Source organism: Chiloscyllium punctatum, chromosome 18 (assembly GCF_047496795.1).
Source record: "Chiloscyllium punctatum isolate Juve2018m chromosome 18, sChiPun1.3, whole genome shotgun sequence".
NCBI classification, from domain to species: Eukaryota; Metazoa; Chordata; class Chondrichthyes; order Orectolobiformes; family Hemiscylliidae; genus Chiloscyllium; species Chiloscyllium punctatum.
This window is the reverse complement of record NC_092756.1, coordinates 54,574,896-54,597,357: the sequence shown is the minus strand read 5'-3', so window position 1 is coordinate 54,597,357 and position 22,462 is coordinate 54,574,896.

Sequence of the window (22,462 nt, the reverse complement as noted above, 5' to 3'; positions counted from 1 at the left end):
TCTGTGTTCAACCCTTATTTCAGAAGTTGAAAAAATAAATTTGCTAACTTGTAGCAATTAACGTACAGTTGCTTATAGCGGTGTATTTATCAGCCAATGAACTTACAGCCTTTTCTGTGATAGCTCTTGCACTTCTGTCAAACTCAGTGCAGGCAGGTCCCAGCAGCAGAAAGTTATCTCTGTGACTCCCAGGTAGTTATAATCCCCCAGCTCCCACTCCACTCTGCTCCCTCACAGGGTCACCCTCTCTGTGACTCCCAGGTCCGTGTAATCCTCCAGCTCCACTCCACTCTGCTCTCTCCCAAGGTCACCGTCTCTGTGACTCCCAGGGACGTGTAATCCTCCAGCTCCCACTCTACCCTACTCCCTCACAGGGTCACAGTCACTATAACTCGCAATTACGTGTAATCCTCCAAGTCCCATCCACTCGGCTCCCTCCCAGGGTCACCGTCTCTGTGACTCCCAGGTACGTGTACTCCTCCAGCTCCCACTCCACTCCACTCATTCACAGGGTCACCGTCTCTGTGATTCCCGGGTACGTGTAATCCTCCAAGTCCCATCCACTCTGCTCCCTCAAAGGGTCACCGTCTCTGTGACTCCCAGGTACGTGCACTCCTCCAGCTCCCACTCCACTCCACTCCTTCACAGGGTCACCGTCTCTGTGATTCCCGGGTCCGTGTAATCCTCCAATTCCCATCGACTCTGCTCCCTCAAAGGGTCACCGTCTCTCTGATTCCCAGGTACGTGTAATCCTCCAGCTCCCACTCCACTCCACTCCCTCACAGGGTCACCGTCTCTTGACTCCCAGGCACAATTAGGCCTCGATCCTCAGTGCTGATTTATATCCTTCCACTTTGCTGCCTCCAACTCCCAGGTATGAGTTAGCCTCAAGCCTCTGCTCCAAGTTGCTCCCTCACACAGTCACTCCCTCTGTGGCTCAGTGCTGATTTTAGGCCTCCTGCTCTGCTGTTTCTCCAACTCCAAGTCCTAGTCAGCCTTGATCCTCGTTGCTGATGTATATTCTTACGCTTTGTGCTGCTTTCACTCAGGTTCCCTCCCTTTGCGACTCCCAGGCAATGTTAGGCCTCAAGCCTCATCTGAGATTTATAACGTCCCATTCCACACTGCTCTCTTATAGTATCGCTGTTGTGCCTGGAAAACAGTGGAAACGAGGAGGATTAGACAGAGCAGATGGTGTTACAGTGATTGAGCAAGCTGTATGGGATGGAAAAAGGTTATGTGGGGAGCAAGGCAGACCTGCAGCAACTAAAGAAGTTTACAAAAGAGACAGTGAGAGTTTCAGACATCGAAGAAGGCAAAGGAAATAGAAAGATGGTGGCTTGTTCATGACGGAGCTTTGTAGAGCCGAAAGGGCTTTTTCAGAACTGCTTACAGAGATGTGCAGACTTCAACAAATGCAAATTGACATCCAGCAAGTGTTGACTGGTCCTGGAGACTTGGATGTGACAGAGTGAGAAGACTTGCAGTTACTGGGGGTAATATAAACCTTTGGGCACTGATGGTTTTCAAAGACCCTCAGGAATTGAGGAGGTGCAGAGAATGGGAGCATTCCAAATAGTGGGATTGTGGGGGCTGGAATCCTGAGATGGATAAGGAGGATGAAATGTGTCAATTTTACACACACAACCATTGTAATTATAGAGATTTAAGGAAGGGAACCTGTGCTGCCATTGATCACAGTGATATGAAGAGTTACAAAAACAGAAGAGGTACAAATTTTAAAAAGGAGAGAGTTTGGGCGATCAGATGTTTAAACAAGATTAAAGAAATTTTAGAGATCTCAGGCACAGATGTGAATGGAGGAGGTGAGATATTGTGAGGAATTGTCAGATTTATAAGGCGAGGAGAATGTCAGTTATGAAAGGGAGAGCTGCATTGTCTGTCTGCAGTTAGAGACATGAGGAGTGTTGTAGCGCCTGCTGGATGGGACACAGATAAAAAAACAGCTCCAACGGCTGGTGCAGTGGCTCAGGAAGGCAGCTCACCACCACCTTCTCAGGGACAACTCCAAATCAACAATAAACGCTGGTCCAGCCAACAAAGCTCATGTTCATGAATGAATAAAAGATCTACAAGTAGCACTGAGGTCACTCAGGAAGGGTCTTTCAATAGCACTTCACAAACCCGGAACCACTACACCCGGGAAGGACAGGAGCTCCGGATGCATGGGAACACCAGCATTTCCAAGGTGCCCCCTCCAAGACACGCTCCATCCTCCCAGCACTGTGTCTGTCCCGACACCCAAAGGACTGCAGTGGGTCGGGAAGGCAGCTCACCACCAACTTCTCCAGGGAATTACAGATGGGAAGGTAATGGGGAAACTCTGCTGTTTATAGCCAGAAAGAAAAATAAATCCAGCAGTGGGTGTGAAATAAAATTTCCGTTTCAGAACAACATGCTTAACATGGATAGAGGATTTGTCTGATTGGCACAAGGCAGAGAGTGTGAAGAAAGGGGTCTTTTTGACGATGGAAATTGGTGATGAAGGGAGCTCCGCAGATGTCAGTGTTGGGACTACACTCTACACGTTAATCATTCAGAGTCTGGACAAAGGATGTGAAGGGGTACGAGAAATGGGTTTCCAAGAAGTATCCCAGGGATGAAATTCGTGCCATATGAGGACCAGGTGAAGTCTCTGGGTCTGTACTTGATGAAGTTTCAGAGGGGGCGGCAGAACGTCATTCAAACTTACAGAATACTGAGGGGCCTGAATGGAAAGGACGTGGGGAGTATGTTTCCACGAGTGCGAGAGTCTAGGGTCGAAGGGCGCTGCTTCAGAGTGAAGGAATGACCCTTTGGTATGTAGATGTGGAGGAATTTATTCAGCCAGAGGGTGATGGACCTGTAGAACTCACTGCCTCATGGGGCTGTGGATGCTCAGTGATTCAGTGTATCTAACTCCGAGATAGCTCGGTTCTTGAGGAGTAAGGGGATCAAGGGTTACAGGGAGTAAATGGGAGAATGGTGTTGAGAATCAATTCATCCATATTCGAATAATGGAATAGACCTGATGGAATGAATGCCCTAATTCTACCCCTGTACATGATGGTCTTATGGACTGCGCTTATTGCATGGGTTTCTAAGTGTGCAGTTAACATTTCTGGCATATCTTTTACCATACATTTCAGTACTTTCCTGATTATCGCTGTCACCTCTTGGTTTCAGATCAACCGCAGAAAGCTCCACCACTGAGTAACGTGGGAATCCTTGTGTATAAATCTCAGAAAAGTGGAATACAGGGACAACAGGTCATAGAGAAGGTAAGTGGAATGCTGGCATTGATTTCAAAGGGAATGGAGAATAAAAATAGGGGAACCTTGTAATAAATATAGAGGACTCCAGTCAGCCCACACTGACAATACGGTGAACAGGTTTGGTCCCCTATATAGACGGAAAATGTCTTTGCATTAGAGGCAGCCCAGAGAAGGTTCACCAGGCTGTTCTTCAAAATGGAGGGATATTGATGAGAAGAGGTGGAGAAGGTTGAACTTGCAGTCGTTAAAATTTATTAAATGAGGCAAATTTATTGATACACAAAAGATTCTTTTGTTCTTACAGATTCGGTACTGAGACATTGTTTCCCTGAAAAAGGATCTGTAACCGGAGATAAAGGGGAGTACAGTTACCAGAGAAGATAACAGAGAAAAGCTTGGTTGGAGAGACTGGAGGATGTTACAGAGTTCGGGTGGTTTGAGATCACTGTTGGTGGTGAGAGATCAGATCGGTTGTCGAGCTGAAAGATGTCAAGGAGAGTTACAGGGTTATCAATTCTGAAGGATTTACAGAGATCAAGAGGAATATAGGGACTAGAGATTACACAGTACTAGTTGGAGCTACAGAAGTGTTTAGAGAAAGGGAGGGTTATAGGCAATGTGGATTAGACAGATTGGATGGTATTGGGAGCTACAGGAATTTATAGAGAAAGGGGAGGGTTGGACAGACTGGAGATTACACTGATAGGGGTGGTAGTTGGAGCTGCAGGAGTTTATAAAGACCGGGAGGATTGTTGTTGCTGGGAATTACACTGACATGGACAATAGTTGAAGTTGCAGGAGTGAGTGAGATAGGGAGGGTTGAAGGGGCTGGAAAAGTTCACACAGCCTGGGAGAAATGTAGGGATTGGAGGAGCCAGAGATACTGAGGGTTGTAGGGCAGCAGGAGTTCAGAGAGTTATTGAGGACTGTGAAGGCAGGTTTGCAGCATTCCCATCAATTACACAGAGGTGTGGAGTGCTGTTTTGGAGGAGGTTACAGAAATCAACAGGGTTGCAGATACTGGAAGATATTACAAATACAGTGAGTTGTAGTATTTGAGGAGGTTACAGCAACAGGGTGTATTGAAGGGTTGGAGGCTGCTGCAGGTATTAAACATGCTGCAAGGGATCAGCAAACTTACATCGACCAGAGGGATTGGAAGATCTGGAGATAAAGAATGAGAATTGCAGTAACTGAAGAATATCACAGAGATGGTGAGAAACAGATGATTTCGAGGAGTTATAACATGAGATGAGCTGTATTCAATGGAGTCAGGAAAGATACATCGAGATCTGAAGGGGCCACAGGTGATCAAAAGGGCAGTGAGGCTTCTCACTATAGGATTGGGGTAGTTTGCGCAGACAGGGGGTATTTTGTGGAATGGTGCTATTTACAGAGATTATGAAGTTGTATGGAATTGAGGAACGAACAGAGATAAGAAAGGCTGTAGTTAATGAAAACATTTGTTGATGTCGGATGCTGAGGTTCTGGAAATTAATTGGACTGGAAAGCTGGACAATCTGTCAGAGCTTACAGAGACAGGAACAGCAATAGAGCCTGGAGACACGAACACAGATAGGGAGCATTGCACACACTGGAGGAGGTTTCTGCTTTAGGGATGGTTGTAGGGGAGTGTAACGTTTACACAGATCGGGGTGTAAGAGCTGGAGAACGTTATGGAGATGATTAGATTGATGGGGGAACGGAGGAGCTAACATTGACAGGGCTGGTGATAGTGACAGGAGGATGTAAAAGAGATAGTAAGTCTTGTAGAAACTGATCGGGGGAGTCACAAGCATTGGAGTTGGTTCCACAGATCGGGGGTTTTACAGGGACCTGAGAGGATTACGCAGATGGGGAGGATAGCAGGATGTTCACATTTTCAGTGTTCCAGGACTGGAAACGTTTACACAGTTAAGGAGGGAGCAGTGGGAGCTCGCAGAGACTCGGAGGTTTGAAGGGTTTGGGGCTGTTTATGGATAGATGTATATATTTAGGCACAGTAATATGGAACGCAGAGGGAGAGTTTAGATTAGATTCCCTTCAGCATGCGAACAGGTACTTCAGCCCAACAAGTCCACAACAACTCTCCAAAGAGTAACCCACCCAAACCCACTTCTCTCTGACATTGCAACAAACATTTTGGGCAACGTAGAATGGCCAATTTACCTGTCCTGTACATCTTTGGCCTGTGGGATGAAACCGGAGCACCCAGAGGAAACCCACACAGACACAGGGAGAATGTGCAAACACCACAAAGACAGTCACCCAACGAACCTGGGTCCCTGGCGCTGTGAGGCACCATTGCTCACCATTGAGTCACCGGACTGCCCCAAATTGCAGAATTACACAAAGAGAGGGTGTTTGAGGTGCTGAGAGGGATGTAGGGAGTGGAGGAGCAAACAGAAATGTGGAGTGCTGTTGTTGTTTGAAAAGTGTTTGGAGGTGTTTATATTGATAAGGAGCGCGGTAGGGATGGAAGAAGGTTACTGTGATCGTGTGGTGCTGCAGGCCAGGAGGCAGGTGTGTTATTGGGCCTGCAGAACGTTACAGTGATATCATGTTCTCCTGGGGCTTGAGGAAGGTAGACAGGTGGGTATCTTGGTCCAGGCTGGAGGATTTAATAGAGACGGGGGCACTGTAAATATTGTTCAAGACTACAGAAATAGGCATTATTGTACCGAGTGCAGAATGAGATAATTGAGATTGGGCATGTTACCGAAACTGAAGCAATTTACATATAGGGAGAGTCGTCAGCATTGGAGTAGATTTGAAATATACAGTGGGAATATGGGAGGGTGGAGATTATAGAAACGTGAAATTTTCTGGGAAGTACAAGTATTCAAGACACTGGCGCAAATGAGTTGGACCGAAAGGTATGTCTCCTTGCTGTATGACTCTATCACACGACAAGAGACAGCAAGAGCGGGAATATAGAACAGAAGGATCCCAGGTTTCAATGCCATCTACTTAGGGGAGGCCTGCTTTCTCCTCTGTTGTACTGATTCTCACTAAGACAGCACAGACCTGGATTGATAACTGTCAACTTCCCATATTGACATGGTAAGGCTCAGTTCAGCAGTGATGAAAGTAAACAAGAGGGTGGGGATTGAGCCTGGAAACCATCATGCACAGATGTTCGTGCTTCAACACTGTATCGATGTCATGTCTTCCGGACCAAAGTTCGATATCTTACATGCACACTGCTCGGTTCACTGTGAGTGATCTTACCTATCTGCAGAATTTACTGAAGGCTCCAGGTCTCTCTCTCTCCTTCTCTCTGGCTGACCAAATATCTTCAGTGTGGTGATGAACGAAACAGGAATTGGGAATTCTGCTGAGTCAGAAACATCCTGATTACCTACAGGAGTCAGAGAAATAGAGAGAATGGGAAATTAGACTGATGCAGTGAGGGTTACACATGGAGAATGGCACTGAGCCCCACAAAGATCTGGAATATCCCAGTCTCCGTCCCTGGCCTGTGCTACCTCGTCTCCCTGGAGTGGAGAAATCTGTTGGCTCAGGATCTTGAGTAACTGCAAAGCTGCAGTCACTGGCATCAATTAAACCCTCACGGTGACAGATATCACATGGAGAGCTATCACCAGAGTGCAGGAAGGTATCACGATGAAACCACGGTCACGAAGACGGTGCACTGGGATCAGCACTCATGGATGAGGGAGTTGTCAGTGGGCCAGGCAATGGCCTCGGGTAACTCACTCGACTGTTAATCCAGAATTTAATCCCGGTAGCAGGGATACTGCTCTGACTACTTAATACCCTTTAAGTAAGGAAAACTGTTATAGGTTACTGGTCTGGACTACATATGAATCCAGATCCAAAGCAAAGGGTTTGACTCTCAAATTCCCTCTGAAATGATCTGGCAATCCACATGGCTCAAAGGTTGGTCAGGGTGGGCCTGAGATGCTGCTCAGCCATAGACAGCAACATGTAAAGATGAGGCCAGTAGAAGGAAGGATTGGGAGGATGATTCAGGAGAAGAATGAAAGTAATAGGGTGGTTGTAATGGGGGACTTTAACTTTCCTGATATTGATTGGGAAAGCTATAGCTCGAGTTCGTTGGATGGGTCGGTGTTTGTTCTTGGGGATTTATCCACTTTTATGTGTTTCAAGACATCCAGTACATCCTCCTCTTTAAGATGAATGTTTTCAAGTTGTCACCATCTATTTCCCCACATTCTTTCTCTTCCATTTCCTTCGCCACAGTAAACACTGATGCATAACACTTGTTTAGTATCGGACCAATCTCCTGCATCTGCACACAAAGGCTGCCTTGCTGATCTTTGAGGGACCCTATTTTCTCCCTCCTTACCTTCTTGTCCTTTATGTATTTATAAAAACCCTTTGGATACTCCTTTACCCTATTTGTCAGAGCTATCTCGAGTCCCCTTTTTAACCTCCTGATTAGCCTCTTAAGTACACTGCTCCAGCCTTTATAGTCTGAGGATTCACTTGATTTCTCGAGTTTATACGTGACAATTGTTCCTTCTTTTTCTTAACCAAAAGCTTAGTTCTCTCGTCATCCAGCATACCCTACACCCACCAGCATTTCCTTCCATCCTAATCGGAATACAGTATACTGTCTCTGGAAAGCTGTAATCTCATTTTTGAAGGCTTCTCATCTTCCAATGACAAAGGTTTCATTTTCCCAATCCCCAATTCCTGCATCTCACGAAACTGCCATTTGAATATAATGAAAAAATAAAGCACATTCTAAATGAAGGCTTTGATGAGGTGAGCTCTGGTCAGCCATGTAGATCTGGAGACCACCAGATGCACGGAGAGTGCTTTCTATCAGAGCAGCACCAGGTCAGTATCAGGCACACAGACAGAATGGGGAAATAGATACACATCTGAACTCATATCTCCCAGCCAGGCAATCTGAAGCTGTGCACAGACTTTCTGGTAAACATCTCCAAAATTAGGTCATCAAGATCGGCCTAAAAGTCTAATAAAAAATAAATCAGTCATTCAGACTAATATATCCTTCAGGTTCCACAACCCATTCCCGGTCTCATCCTGTAGGTTCTATGAATCTCGCTCCCTCTAACGTGTTGCAAGATCCCTATCCCCTCCTATATTTGAACCACCCTCCAGATTCTGCAGTCCTTCCGACATCGTATCATGACCCGTACTATAAAACTCTTCCTTCTTCTGCAATATTCCCTAGAAGGGTTCTGTAGGATGGTGGAGGTTACAGAGTTAGGGAGGAATATCAGAATTGGACGATTTTGTAGTTATTAGTAATATTGAAGTGGCTAAAATTGGCTTCGATAATTTTAACAGTTCTCGCTAATAAAGGAGGTTACAGAGCTAAGGGGGATTGTAGGCACTGGAAGCCGTTTCACAGTTTGTGGGTTTTGTGGGGATTGGAGGAAGGTACCAAAATAGGGAAGGTTTAAGATTGAAGGTTTCTGCTGAGAACTTCTATTGGGTTAAAGGCAGGGTTCTCGGTAGTGTGGAGTAAGAGAAGAATCTTGGGGTCCACGTCCATAGATCTTTCACATATGCCAGCCATGTTGAAAGGGTGTGACGAGGGCATGTGATGTCTTAGCATTCTTTAGCAAGGGGATTGAGTTTAAGACATGTGACGTGAGGCTGCAGCTCCATATACCCCTGGTTAGTCCACTCTTGGAATATTGTGTTATGTTCTGGTCGCCTCATTATAGGAAAGTTGTGGAAACTTTGGAGAGGGCGCAGAAGAGATTTATCAGGATGTTTTCTGGATTGGAGGGTAGGGCTAATGAAGAAATGTTGGGGAAGCCAGGGCTTCTCCCATTGGAATGAAAAGCATAAGAGCTGACTTGATTGAGGAGCACGAGATGATGCGAGGCATACAGAGAGTGGGTGTCCCGAGAATTTTCCCATCGTGAAAATGGCTATTACGATGGGGCATAATATTAAGGTAATTGGAGGTGGGTTTATGGGAGATGTCAGAGGTAGGTGCATTATGCAGAGTGGTGGGTGTGTGGAATGCACTGCCAGCGTTGGTGGTAGAGATGGTTACATTAGGGACATTTACTTAACTTTTGGACATGTACATGGATTATCGTAAAATGAATTTCTCAAAATGGAGACCAGTGCCCAATGCTGTTCCACAAGAATCCGTGCGGGATCCACTGTTGTTTGTGACATACATAAATTATTTGGAGGAAGGAATAGTTTGCCTGATTAGCAAGTTCGCAGATGACACTAAGGTTGGTGGAGTAGCAGATAATGCAGGGAACAGTCAGAGAATACAGCAGAGGAGAGATGGGCAGAGAAATGGCAAATGGGGAGCCCAATCTAGGCAAATGCAAGGTGATGCATTTCAGAAGATCCAATTGATGACCAAAGTAAATGGAAAAGTCCTGGTGAAATCTGACGTACAGAGAGATCTGGGCATTCCAGTCCATTGTTCCTTGAAGGTGACAACGAAGGTAAGTAAAGTGGTTAAGGCAGCATACGGCATGATTTCCTTCAGTGGATGGGATATTGAGCAAAGGAGTTGGCAGGCCATGTTACAGTTGTATTGGACTTTGCTTCGACCACATTTGGAATAATACATGCAGTTCTGATCACCACGTTACCAAAAGGATGTGGATTCTTTGCTTTGGAGAGGGTGCAGAGGAAGTTCAACAGGATTTTGTCTGGTATGGAAGGGGCTAGTTATTTAGGAAGTTTGAATAGATTCGGATTATTTTCATTAGAAAGACAAAGGTTGACTGGGGACCTGATTGAGGTCCAAAGAATCATTGGATGTACAGACAGGGTGGAGAGCAAGAAGCTTTTTTTTTCCCCAGAGTGCGGTGAATGGAACAGATGACAGAGATAAAGCGGGTTGTATAGACTGGAGGACCAAACAGAGAGGGGGAGGGTAGTCGTGATTGAAGATGTTCATAGATATAGGAAGGTTTACTTTTGCAGATTATTTAGACATGGAGGGTGTGGAGTCTGAAGGATTTTTCAGAAGGAAGGTAATATTGTTTGGAGACAGTTTCACAGATAAGGGAGCATTAGTAACCATCTCTCATTTGGTCAAAGTGGGAAGGTTTGTAGGGGAGGGTGACATTTACACAAATAGAGGTGTAAGAGCTGGAGAAGGTTATGGACTAAATGCATAGAGATACAGGAGGAACTTACAATGATAGGGTGGGTGCTGGCCACAGGAGGATGTCGCACAAATAGTGAGTCTTGTCAGAACTGGATTGGGAGAGTCACAGGCTTTCACTGGTTTCTGAAGATCGGTAGTGCTGCAGGGTCCTGAAAGGATTGTAGACTCTCCAGCGAGTGATCCTGTCATTAGGACTGGAAGAGGTTACGTTGATACAGAAACATTGAAGACAATGTATGCCGTTTTCTTTTTTCTTGAACAGAGCATCAATATCCCTCACGAGCCAGGGATCGCTAAACCTGCCACCTTTTCCCTTCACACTAACAGGGACACACTGACCCTGGATTCTTGATATCACACTTTTAGAAGTCTACAATTTGTCAGTCATTCCTTTTCCTTCAAGCAGACTCACCCAGTTGATGGGAGCATGATGTGGAGCAGCCTGTGTTGGACTGGAATGTACAATGTTATAAATCACACAACACCAGCTTCCAATCCAATAGGTTTATTTGGAGGCAATAGGTTTCAGAGAGCAGCTTCTTCATCAGGTGGTTGTGGAGCCATAGAATTTAGAGCAACAGTGTCCTAGTGTCGTGGAATGTAAAATCAAACAAATTTAGTGTTAATTTTATCTTTCAGGTTGATCGCCTGCGCTTTGAAAGCTAGTGTTTTGAAATAACCCGGTGTTGTGTGATTTTTAATTCACTCAATCGACCCCTGCTCGATCCTGCCTAATGGACCCAAACCTGGCCCTGCTCCAGTTAAAGACCTTAATCTGTGGAGATGTCTGATCTTCTTCCATAACTATGTTAAAACGAAGACAGTTGTGGTCACTGGACCCAAAGTGCTCTTCGATTGACACTTTATTCACTTGCCCGACTTCGGTTTCTGAGGGGAGGTCCAGTGTTGCTCCCGCCTGAGTAGAATGGGGCCTCCTATATATTGATCTGGGGAAATTTCATGGACACATTGAACAAATTCCACCCGATACGGGCCTTTTACACTCTGAGTGTCCCAGTCAATACAATGGAAGTTAAAATCTCCAAACAGCACTATTCTATTATTTCTATAGGTACCTGCAATCTCTCTACACATCTGCTCCTCAAGCACTCGCTGGCTCTTTGGGGGTCTAGAGCACCATCCTAGTGGACTGACCATCCCCTCTTTGTTTCTAACTTCTCACCATATGTCCTCATTTTATGACCCCTTAAGAGTGTCCTCTCTAAGCACTGTTTTTATGTCCTCCCTTATCAAATTGACAACTCCCTCTCCTCACTTACTTGTCCCTCTATCACGCCTGTAGCTTCTGTATCCTGGGACAATGAGCTGCCAGTCCTGCCCTTCTCTCAGCCCTGTTTCTGTTATGGCTATAATATCCCAGTCCCCACAGTAATCCATGCTCTGAACTCGTCAGCCTTACCAGTCAGGCCTCGTGTGTTGAAATGAATGCCCTTTAAACCAAATGTCATTTCCCTCCCTTGACTGTGCCCCAGAATATCCTGAATATGAAACTTGCTCTGATGGCTAATGTATTTTCCCCTGACTTTTCAAAAGTCTCTCTCTTATTAAGAGTACCAAACCCCTGCCTAACTAGTTTATACATTCCCGAGTAACACTACCAAATCTCCCTCCAGTGATACTGGTGACCCTCTGGTTCAAGTCCAACCCATCCTCTTGTCCAGGACACCCCTAACCCAGAAGAGATCCCAATGATCCAAGATTTGAAAACCCTTGCCCGTACACCAGCTCCTCAGCCACAAATCCATCCGACCTATCTTTCTATTTCTCTATCCACTGGTGAGTGACACTGGGGGCAATCTGGAGATCACTACCCTTGAGGTCAGCTTTTTAACTTCTTACCTAACGCGTGATACTCATTTCACAGGATCCCATTCCTTTTGTCTACCTCTGTCATGTGCACTGATCTGCACAATGACCTCTGGCTGTTCACTCTCGAACTTCAGAATGTTCTGTAATCGCTCAGAGACATCCTTGACAATGTTACCCGCGAGGCAGCACACCGTCCTGGTTCTGCAGACACACAATTTCCTGTCTGTCCTCTTCACAGTGGAGTCTCCTGTCATTACTGCTATCATTAGACAGGATCTGACAAACAGAGACTGGGAGGAAATGCCTGCAGTTGGGGCTTTATTTGCAAAGTGGGAGAATTTTAAAGTGATACCGTGAGGATCCATGGCCAGTGTGTTCCTTGTAGAGTGAATGGCAAAGGCAGCAAGTTCAGCAAATACTGATCAAGTGATATCGTGAGTTTGATAAATAAAATACAGTGCAATAAACACAGGTGAAGCCCTTTACAAGTATAGAGAGGGCAAGGGGGTCCTTAGAAAAGAGGATCAAACAATGGTCATGAAATATCCTTGGCAGACAGTGTTATGGAAAAGCCACAAGGTATTTTACCAGTACAGTTAGAGTCAGAGGATTACTGGTGAAAGAGTGAGGCCTGTTAGAAACCAAAGGGACGATCTGTGCATGGAGCCAGAGGAAGTAGGTGAAGTCTTCAATGAATAATTCTCATCTGTATTCACACAGGAGAAAGGCATTGTAGCTTTAGATTTCAGTTGAGATGGTGAGGTTGTGGAACATATAAAGATCAATCAGGAGGAGGTATTAAAAGTTTTAACAGGCATAAAGTTGGAGGAATCCCCAGGGCTCAATGAGATCCATCCCAGGGTATTGTGGGAGGTAAGGGAGGAGATTGCTGGGGCCCTGGTTGATATATTCAATACCTTTCTGGCCACAGGTGAAGTGCAGAATGACTGGAGGATCGCTAATGTGGTTCAGTTGTTCGAGAAGGGCAGCAGGGATAGGCCAGGTAATTACAGAGCAGATAGTCTGACAGCAGGGGGAGGGACATTATTGGGAACAATTCTGAGGGACAGGATGTATCAACACTTGGAAAGGCAGGGATCAACTTGGCTGCATCATCACGGATTTGGTAGAGGAAGATGCCGCCTCAGGAATTCAGTTGAATGTTTTGAAATGGCCTTTCCATGGAATAAATGCTGTAGGAAGGATGGAACGGGAGGCAGAAGAGGAGCAGCGGTGATGGGTTTGATTGGGGGAAACATCACAGCAGTATTTAGAGAGAATATTCACGTGGAATTATCCAGTTAAACAATATTAGTGGAACTGAGAAAAAATGTTCATCAGTTTGCTATGATTGTACTGAAATTGTACTACAGCGGTGGTTAGTGGGAGATGGAACAGCCATTCTGTCAGGAGATCTCAGATATCTGTTAGAATAAGAGAGTTGCAATCGTAGGGCATTTCAACCTTTCCAAACCTGGACTCGCATTGCTGCAGTGTTAAACATTTGGATGGAAAGAATGTTATGTGCGTTCCAGAAACTCCAGTCATTATGTAAACGGCCCAACTGGAGAATGGGGCTAAACCTGCTCGCTCCTTGGTAAACAAAGTAGGGAACGGGACTGAGGTGTTATTGAGGGAGCACTTTGGAAAGTCACCACAATTGTATTAGATTAGAAATAGCTTTGGTGAATCACAGGGCTGGTCCACAAGTTCATATTAGAAAATTGAGCAAGACCAGTCTTGATGTTATTGTACATAATGATTTTTAAAAGGGGAATCTATTTGCAGGTAAAGGTAAGTCGAGCAAGTGGGAATATTTTAAATTAGAGATAAAATGCATGGTCCCGTTTGTGTGCAGCTCTATGCTGACAGAATTAGGAAACACTGGCTGACTGGTCAAGCTCTGGTCAAGAACAAGAGAGCACATGTCAGGTAGAGCCAGCTGGATCAAGGGATTCCCTGAGGATCACAGGGGCTGCATGAATACACTTTGGATGGAAATCAGAAATGCAAAAAGGGTCATGAGATAGCTTTGGTAGATAAGGTTAAGGAGAATCCAAACAAAGTTTACACATGTGTTAAGAGCAAAAGAATAGCGAGCGAAAAAACCAGTATCCATAATGATCAATGAAGCCAACGGTGTGTGAAACCACAAGACCCGAAACAAATATTTCACTTTGCGACTTACTGTGGATAAAGACTGAGGAGCTCTGGCAACTAAACAGTTTTTGGCTAGAGCACTTCTGGAATACTGTGTGCAATTCTGGTTTCAGTGCCATCAGAAGGATGCTGTGGAACTTGAAAAGGTTCAGAAAAATGAGTAATGATGTTGTCAGGGTTGGAGGGTTTGAGCTACAAGGAAATACTTAATTAACTGGTCGATTTTCACTTGAACATGGGAGGCGGAGGAGTTATCTTATAACGGTTTTTAAAATCATGATGGGCGTGAATAGTCAAGACATTTTCTCCCGACTTGGGGAGTCCAAACTACAGGGAGTAACTTTAAAAGTATGCGTGGAACTGTTAAAAGCGACCGAAGAGACAGCTGGTTCCCACAGAGGGTGGCACATGTATGGAATAAGCTGCCAGAGGAAGTAATGGAGGCTGGTACAGATTTAATATGCATCTGGATGGATATATAAACAGGAAGGGTTTACAGGGATTTTGGCAAAGTTCTGGCAAATAGGACTAGAAACATCATGCAGGAGTTGGTACGAAGGGTCTGTTTCCATGCTGTCCATCTCTATAACTATGTTTTGAAATGAGTCCACATTATAGAAGAGGAGGTGCTGCAGGCTGTAAAACTCAAAGGTAGATGAATTCCCAAGACTGATCCAGAGTATCTCAGGACATTTGGCAAGCTGGGAAAGAGATTGCGGCAAGATGATCAAAGATATTTGTACCATTGACATCATGTGCATGATGTACTGAAAGACTGGAGTGTGAAATAGCGGACAGTGAAGGAGGTTTGCTAAGATTACAAAGGGATTTTGAGGATATGGGTGAAATGGCTGAAAACCCTTGGATGGAGTTCAATCTGAATAAATGTGAGGTAATACAATTGGTACAACAAACAAGGGTAGAACCTATTTAATAAATGACAGGACCTTCAGTAGTATTGTAAAACAGAGACACATAATTCTTCGAAGTGTGCGACATGGAGAGACAGGATGGTTATGAAGGTGCTGCCACACTTGGTTTCATTGCTTAATCCTTTGGGTATAGGAGTTGGGAAGTCACGTTTAGATTGTACAGGCCATTGGTGGGGCCTCTTCTGGAATACTGTTTCCAGTTCTGGTCGCCCAGTTACAGGAATGATATTATTGAGCTGGAGTGTGTTCAGATGAGATGTACCAAGTTGCTGCTGGGTGTGGAAGGTTTCAGTAATAAGGGACGGCTGGATAGACTGGAATTTTTCATTGAGGTCTGAATGTTGAAAGGCGACCTGATAGAAGTTTATACAATAATGAGGGAGATAGATATAGTTATTTTTTACCGTGGACAGGGGAGTTTCAAAACGGTGTACATTTTTAAGTTTAGAGGAGAGACATTAAAAAGAAAGACATGAGGGGAAAATTGTTGCACATGGGAGGTTTGCATGTGGAATTAATTTTGCGAACAAGGGGTGAATGTCAGGTCAATTATAATATTGAAAAGACATTTGGATTAGTACAGGAATAGGAAAGGTTTGAAGGGATATGATCCAGAAACAGGCAGGTGGGATGGGATTAGTTTTAGATTTTATTCAGTTGACGCTGAATAGCTTCCATGCTGTATGACTCGAAATATAATGTGTCATTATTTGATACAGAATGCAAGGGAAAGCCAGGGAACAACAGATCGATGAGGGTGGGTATGTTATTGGAGATCATTCAAAGAGGTACGATACCCATGCATTTGGAAAGACAAGGACTGAGCACGGACAGGCAGCATGGCTTTGTGAATGGGAAAACATGTCTCATAAACTTAACTACGTTTGTTGAAGATGTGGATGGGTACATGAATAGGAAGGGTGAGGAGGGATATAGGCCAGGTAATAGCCAGTGGGACTAGATTGGGTTGGGATATCTGGTCGGCATGGACAGATTGGACCGAAAAGTCTGTTTCCATGTTGTACATCTCTATGACTCTATGTGAGCAAGGAGAGAGATGAAGACACCCTTTCTCGATTCAGCAAGGGAATGAAAACGGTTGAGCATGATACATTGGTTATTTAGGTTGGATCCCAAGGGATCAGGGACAGCTAGCTATCTGCATACAAAATGGGAGGACAGTGGGAGGCAGAGGGTGGTGCTAGAGGGTTGTTGTTCAGATTGGAATCCTCTGACCAGCGGTGTTCCATAAAGACTGGTGCTGGGACAACTATTGTGCATCATTTACATAAAAGATATGAGTGAAAATATAGGAGTCCCTGTTAGTATGTTTGTGGATACCAGGATTAGTGGGATAGTGGGCAGGTATTACAGTTATCGAAAGGGGTCTTAATCCATGGGGCCACTAGGCCAAGGAGTGAAAGATGAAATTTAATTCAGATGTTGGATTTTTGTTAAGACAAACCAGGGAGTACTAACACAGTTAATGGTCGGGCCCTGGCCAGTGTGCTCGAATGGAGAAAGACCAAGGGGTGCAGTGACATTGTTCCTTGGAAGTGGCATCACAGGTGGACAGCGTGGTTAAAGCAGCATTTGGTACACTTCATGGGTCAGAGCATTGAGTACATGAGTTGGAGATATTTGTAACATTGTCATCAATATTTCACCTAGGCAGAGGTAGGCTACGGGGTGACCTTATACAGGTTTGTAAAAGCGTGCTGGCCATAAGTAAGGTGAACAGCCAAGGATAGGTGAGTCCAAAACTAGAGGGTATAAATGTGAGGTGAGAGAGCAAAGATTTAAAGAAGGAGCTGAGGAACAACATGTTCCACAGAGGATGGTGCTTAGACGGAATGGACTGCCAGAGGAAATGTTAAAACCAAGTACAATGACACCATGAAAAAGACACTTGGGCAGGAACATGGAGAGTAGATGGTTTGAAGGGCCATGGGCCAAATGCAGGGAAACGTGACTTATCACATTTAGGAAAGTTGGGCAGCATGAACAAGTTCAGCCAAAGAGTCATGCAGCACAGAAACAGACCCTACGTCTCAGTTATTGGAAGAGGGACTATCCAGACAGACATGTTGTCAAGACTGAAGCATGTTAGAGAGATATGGATGGTAGCCTGGACTGGATCAAAATTCAAATATGTGAAGGGATTGGTGAGAGGGGAGGAGAAGACAGAGATAGGAACTGTTTTTGGCGTTAGAATGATTAAAGTCACTGATCCACAAGACATGCATAGATAGAGCATTGGAGAGGTACCACAGAACAGAAAGTTCCCAGGCAGCATTCCCACCCTCTCGTCGGAGGCCTGCTTTCCTTTCTGTTGTACTGATGCTCACTAAGACAACTCAGGCCTGGATTGAGAACTGTGACACTCCCAATGCTGTCCGAGTACAATAATACTTAAAGTAGGGGTGGTGATTGAGTCTGGTGTGTGTCTGTACCGTGCTCCCCCTCCAGCACTGTATCTGTGTCATGTTTTGTGAGGCAATGTTTGGAGCCCTCTCATTGCTCTCTGTACACTGTGAATGATCTTACCTCGCTGCAGGATTTATTGAAGGCTCCATATCTCCCTGCCCTTCGTAGTTCTGGCTGACTAATCATCTTCAATGAGGTGATGGATGAGACACCCAGCAGTTGGGAAGTCTATTGAGTCAGGAACTTCCTGAGTATGTACAGGAGACAGAGAAATCGACAGAATGGGGAATTATCTGATGCAGTGAGTGCTACACTGGGAATGGCACTGTGTCCCACAGAGATCTGGAAAATCCCAAGCTCCATCCCTGGCCTATGCAGCCTCGTCTCTCTGGAATGGAGAATTCTGTTGGCTCAGGACCTGGAGTAGCTGCAAGAGTGAGAGGCACTGACAGAGGCAGCAATTAGACCCACAGTGTGATGGAGAGATGCTGAATGATATCACCAGAATGCAGGAAGGTGTCAGTATAAAATAATTGTGCAGGAAGAAGTGGTTTTGATTCATATTGCACTGGGATGAGCAACCTGTCAGCAGGGGAAGTGATGGCCCTGTGGTATTACTGTGAGGTAATTTATGCAGAAACTCAGCGAATGTTCTCTGGACACAGGTTCAAATCCCACCATTGCAAATGATTGAATGTGAATTAATTGCTTCAAAAAAGATGTAATTAAAAACCTGTAAGTGAGTATTAAACAATTGCTGATGTTAAGAAAAATCCAACAGGTGCATTCAAGTCTTTAGTGAAGGAATCTAAGATGGGACTGAGATATCACAGGTATTACAGAACAACAGCTCAGGGAGGGACAGGTCAGGAAGCTCAATGTTCCAGAGGACAGATGCTGCAGGAAGGACAGAAGGGGTGCTGAGAGAGGAGGAGAGCTGCTGGTTCTGACTGGGTGAAACATCCCAGCAGGACTGAGAGAGGATATTCCTGCGGGATTGTCCGGTGAAGCTGTGTTCGTGGAATTAATCAACAACAATGGGTCTTCCCTTTCCTCTGATTGTTCTATAGACCCCGGGAGCCCCACCCTCCTGCACCTTGACCTTCTCAAGATGGCGGCCCTGAGGCCCGCGCTCCCTCTTCCCTCAAACAAATGGCGGCCGTGACCCAGGGCCACTTCCCTGATCAGAGACCGCAACCTCCTAAACCGGGCATTGAGGGTCTTTTTAACGATTTTTCCGGGATTTGTGAATTCTCTCCGCTCCTTTCTCCCAGCGAGACTCCTACATACCGTCTCTGGGCGCTGCTCTCTGAAGCAGATCGCAACCGCTGCCGGAAAAGCAGCTCCACGTCTCTCTCTATCTCTCTCTCTGTAATGATCAATGTGACACTGCGCATGCTGTCCATAGAAACCAAACTGCGCATGCGTCTGAGGTTATTGGTGAGTTTATAGACAATATTCATATCCGCACGGAAACATGGGTGAAATCTTTGACATTAACAATCGCTCTCTCGAACTAAAGTCATAGAGATGTTTAGCATGCAAACAATCTGTTCGGCCCAACCCAACCAGAATAGCCAGGTATGTAAATTACCAATTGTTCTGGGAGTTTGAAAAGAAGTTTCTTACTCGAGTTGTGAAAATCAATTGGAAACATGTACGTTATCAGATTTCCATTCCAACTATTTCTTAAAATCTCACATTGATTTATGCTCCACTATGTAGTGAGAATGACAGTTTGCTTTCTGACCAATCTTGAAGCGTTCACTCCCCGAGAATGCGTTGGCCCCGCTCCTCATTCACTCTATTTGGAGTACTGGCCGCTGTTCGGTCCTCCAGTTCTGCTCCTTCCTCCCAATTGCAGAGTTGATTTAGGCGTGACTCACAGGCTAAGGGACAAGAAAAGTTAGAGTCGATGATGATGTACTTGTGATGTAGTGAAAATACCCCGAATCTTGTACTGAGAGTCCTGGGTTAAATTCACAGCTTGTGCAGGTGTGTGTAATAACAACTTTGAACAGGCTTATTAGGAAAAACAAGGGAAGTCAGGAACAGAGTTAAAACGATAGAAAATACATGCAATGTGGTGGGGCTCTCAATGTCAGATGATTTTAGTCTTTAGCAAGTGTTTCAGGGCCCCTGAACAGACGGTTGCACTCCTGGTGCAGAACCAGATACCATGATTATGGGGCAAAGTGTTGTGGTGGGATATCGAGGTGCTTTTGTGGAAGGTGCTCGATTTTGGAGGTGAAAATATGTGAGAAGGTTTTGTATGGAGCTACCTGTTCCCCTCCTGTTTCAGCATCATATTATTGTCCTGGTTCTACCTCATACATGTTTGGTAGAGATGAGTGACATTTCGTAAGCCCAAAATACAAGATCTGTCACTCTGGTTAAGACAGTAGAAATCTCTTGTAGCACTATAGTCACAGAACAATACAGCGCAGAACAGGCCCTTTGGTACTTGATGTTTTGCCAAGCTGTGAACTATTCTCAGCTCGTCACTCTATACTATCCCAAAATCACCCATGTGCTTAACTAGAGGATTGTTTAAATCGACCTAATTTGGGTGAGTTAACTACATTGGTAGGTAGTGCATTCCACGCCCTAAATACTCTCTGAAGAAAGAACCTGCTTCTAACATCTGTCTTAAATCTATCACCCCTCAATTTGTAGTTATGATCCCTTGTACACACTGATATCATCATCCTTGGAAAAAAGACTTTCACTGTCTACACTATCTAAGCCTCAGATAATCGTTTATGTCTCCATCAAATCTCCTCTTAGCCTTCTTGCTAATGAGAACAGGTACAAGTTTCTCAACCTTTCCTCATATGACCTTCACTCCAGACCAGGCAACATCCTGGTAAATCTCCTCTGCACCTTTTCCAATGCTTCCACATCCTTCCAGAAACATGGGCAGCAGAACTGCACACAATATTCCAAGTATGGCTGCACCAGTGTTTTGTGTAGTTGCAGTATTATATTGCGGCTCCGGAAGTCAATCCCGCTATAAATGAAACCTAACACACCTTATGCCTTCTTAACAGCACTATCCACCTGGGTGGCAACTTTCAGGGATCTATGTACAAGGACTCCAATATCCCTCTGCGCATCCACACTACTAAGACTCTTTTCATTGACCCAGTACTCTGCTTTCCTGTTATTCTTCCCAAAGTGCATCACCTCCCATTTAGCTGCATTGAACTCCATTTGCCACCTCTCAGCCCAATTCTGCTATTTATCCAAATCCCCCTGCAACCTGTAACATTCTGCCACACTATCCACTACGCCACCGACTTTAGAGTCGTCTGCAAATTTACTAATCCATCCACCTATGCCTGCGTCTAAGTCATTTACACAAATGACAAACTGCAGAAGTTGCAAAACAGATCCTTGTGGCACATCACTAGTAACCGGACTCCAGGCGGAATATTTTCCATCAACTACGACTCGCTGCCTTCCTTCTGAAAGACAGTTTCTAATCCAACCTCCAAAATCACCCTCAATTCCATGTCGCTGCATTTTCTCCAATTGCCTACCATGTGGAACCTTATCAAAGTCTTTACTGAAGTCTGTGCATACTACGTCAACTGCCCTACCCTCATATACATGCTTGGTCGCATTCTCAAAAAATCAGTGAAGTTTGTGAGACACTACTTGCCCTTGATGAAACCACAGGACGCCCTGCAGGATTTTCAGACAACGCCATCCTCCCTGTGACATGTACGTGCGAGCTAAGATTCGGTTGTGAAGACGTGTCCCGCCTTTGCCAATATCGCCATGGTCTGACTCCCTACATTCTGTCGGTCGAACTGTGATTCCACTCAGAATCACAAATGTGTCACAAACCACCTTAGATGTGTTGGCTCTCCACAGAGGTAAATGTGTTTCTCTTTTGGTACCATCCTCTTGCCTTCTCCCTGTAACTCTGCACACTTTTACTTTCAACATGAACATCGAATTAGTTTTTAAAGAACTCGATTGAAACTGCATCTTTGTCAATGTCAGGCAGTGATTTACAGACCCTAACCAATCCCTATGTGAAAACGTTTCTCCTCATGTACATTTCTCTTCTTTTATTAATGACTTTAAAACTCTGCCGAATCGTTCTCGACCCTTTCATGCGTAGCGAGCATTCTCCCTTCCTTATTTCCTCATTCTAAACCATTCATGTCTTGGAAAGATTTAACAAGGCCAGCTTTCGTCCTTCTGCTCTCCAGGGAGACCTGTCCCAACGTTCTAAATGACCTTTATTATTGGCAGTGACATTGGTTTCTTTGCTGCAATCTGACAGAAGTGAACACTTGAGCCCCAACTGTCTCAGATGAAGACAATCCGAGTGAAATCCTCACTCACTGAGAGTCATCCCCACGGCCCTCAACTGCGGGGCTGCAGACTGCCTAACGCCCACGATAGGTTAAAAATGAGACGTTGTTTCACCATCAGCCACTCTGTCCCAGAGACAGGAAGAGTGGCAGCATCAACGTGTGGCGTCACTCACGCGCCGACTGAAGGTGTTCAGCCCATCGAGTCCATGGCGACTCTCTGTCGCTTGTATATCTCTGTGGTTATTCATAGTTGGTGATGTATGTCATAATAAGGTGAAGCTGTGTCCGTATAGTAATGTGGTCTCCAACAAGTTGACCAATTGTCACTCATGGCTTTTCATTTCACGGGGAGGACACTGCTGTGTGAAACAGCGTGGGGAATAACTGCAGGGC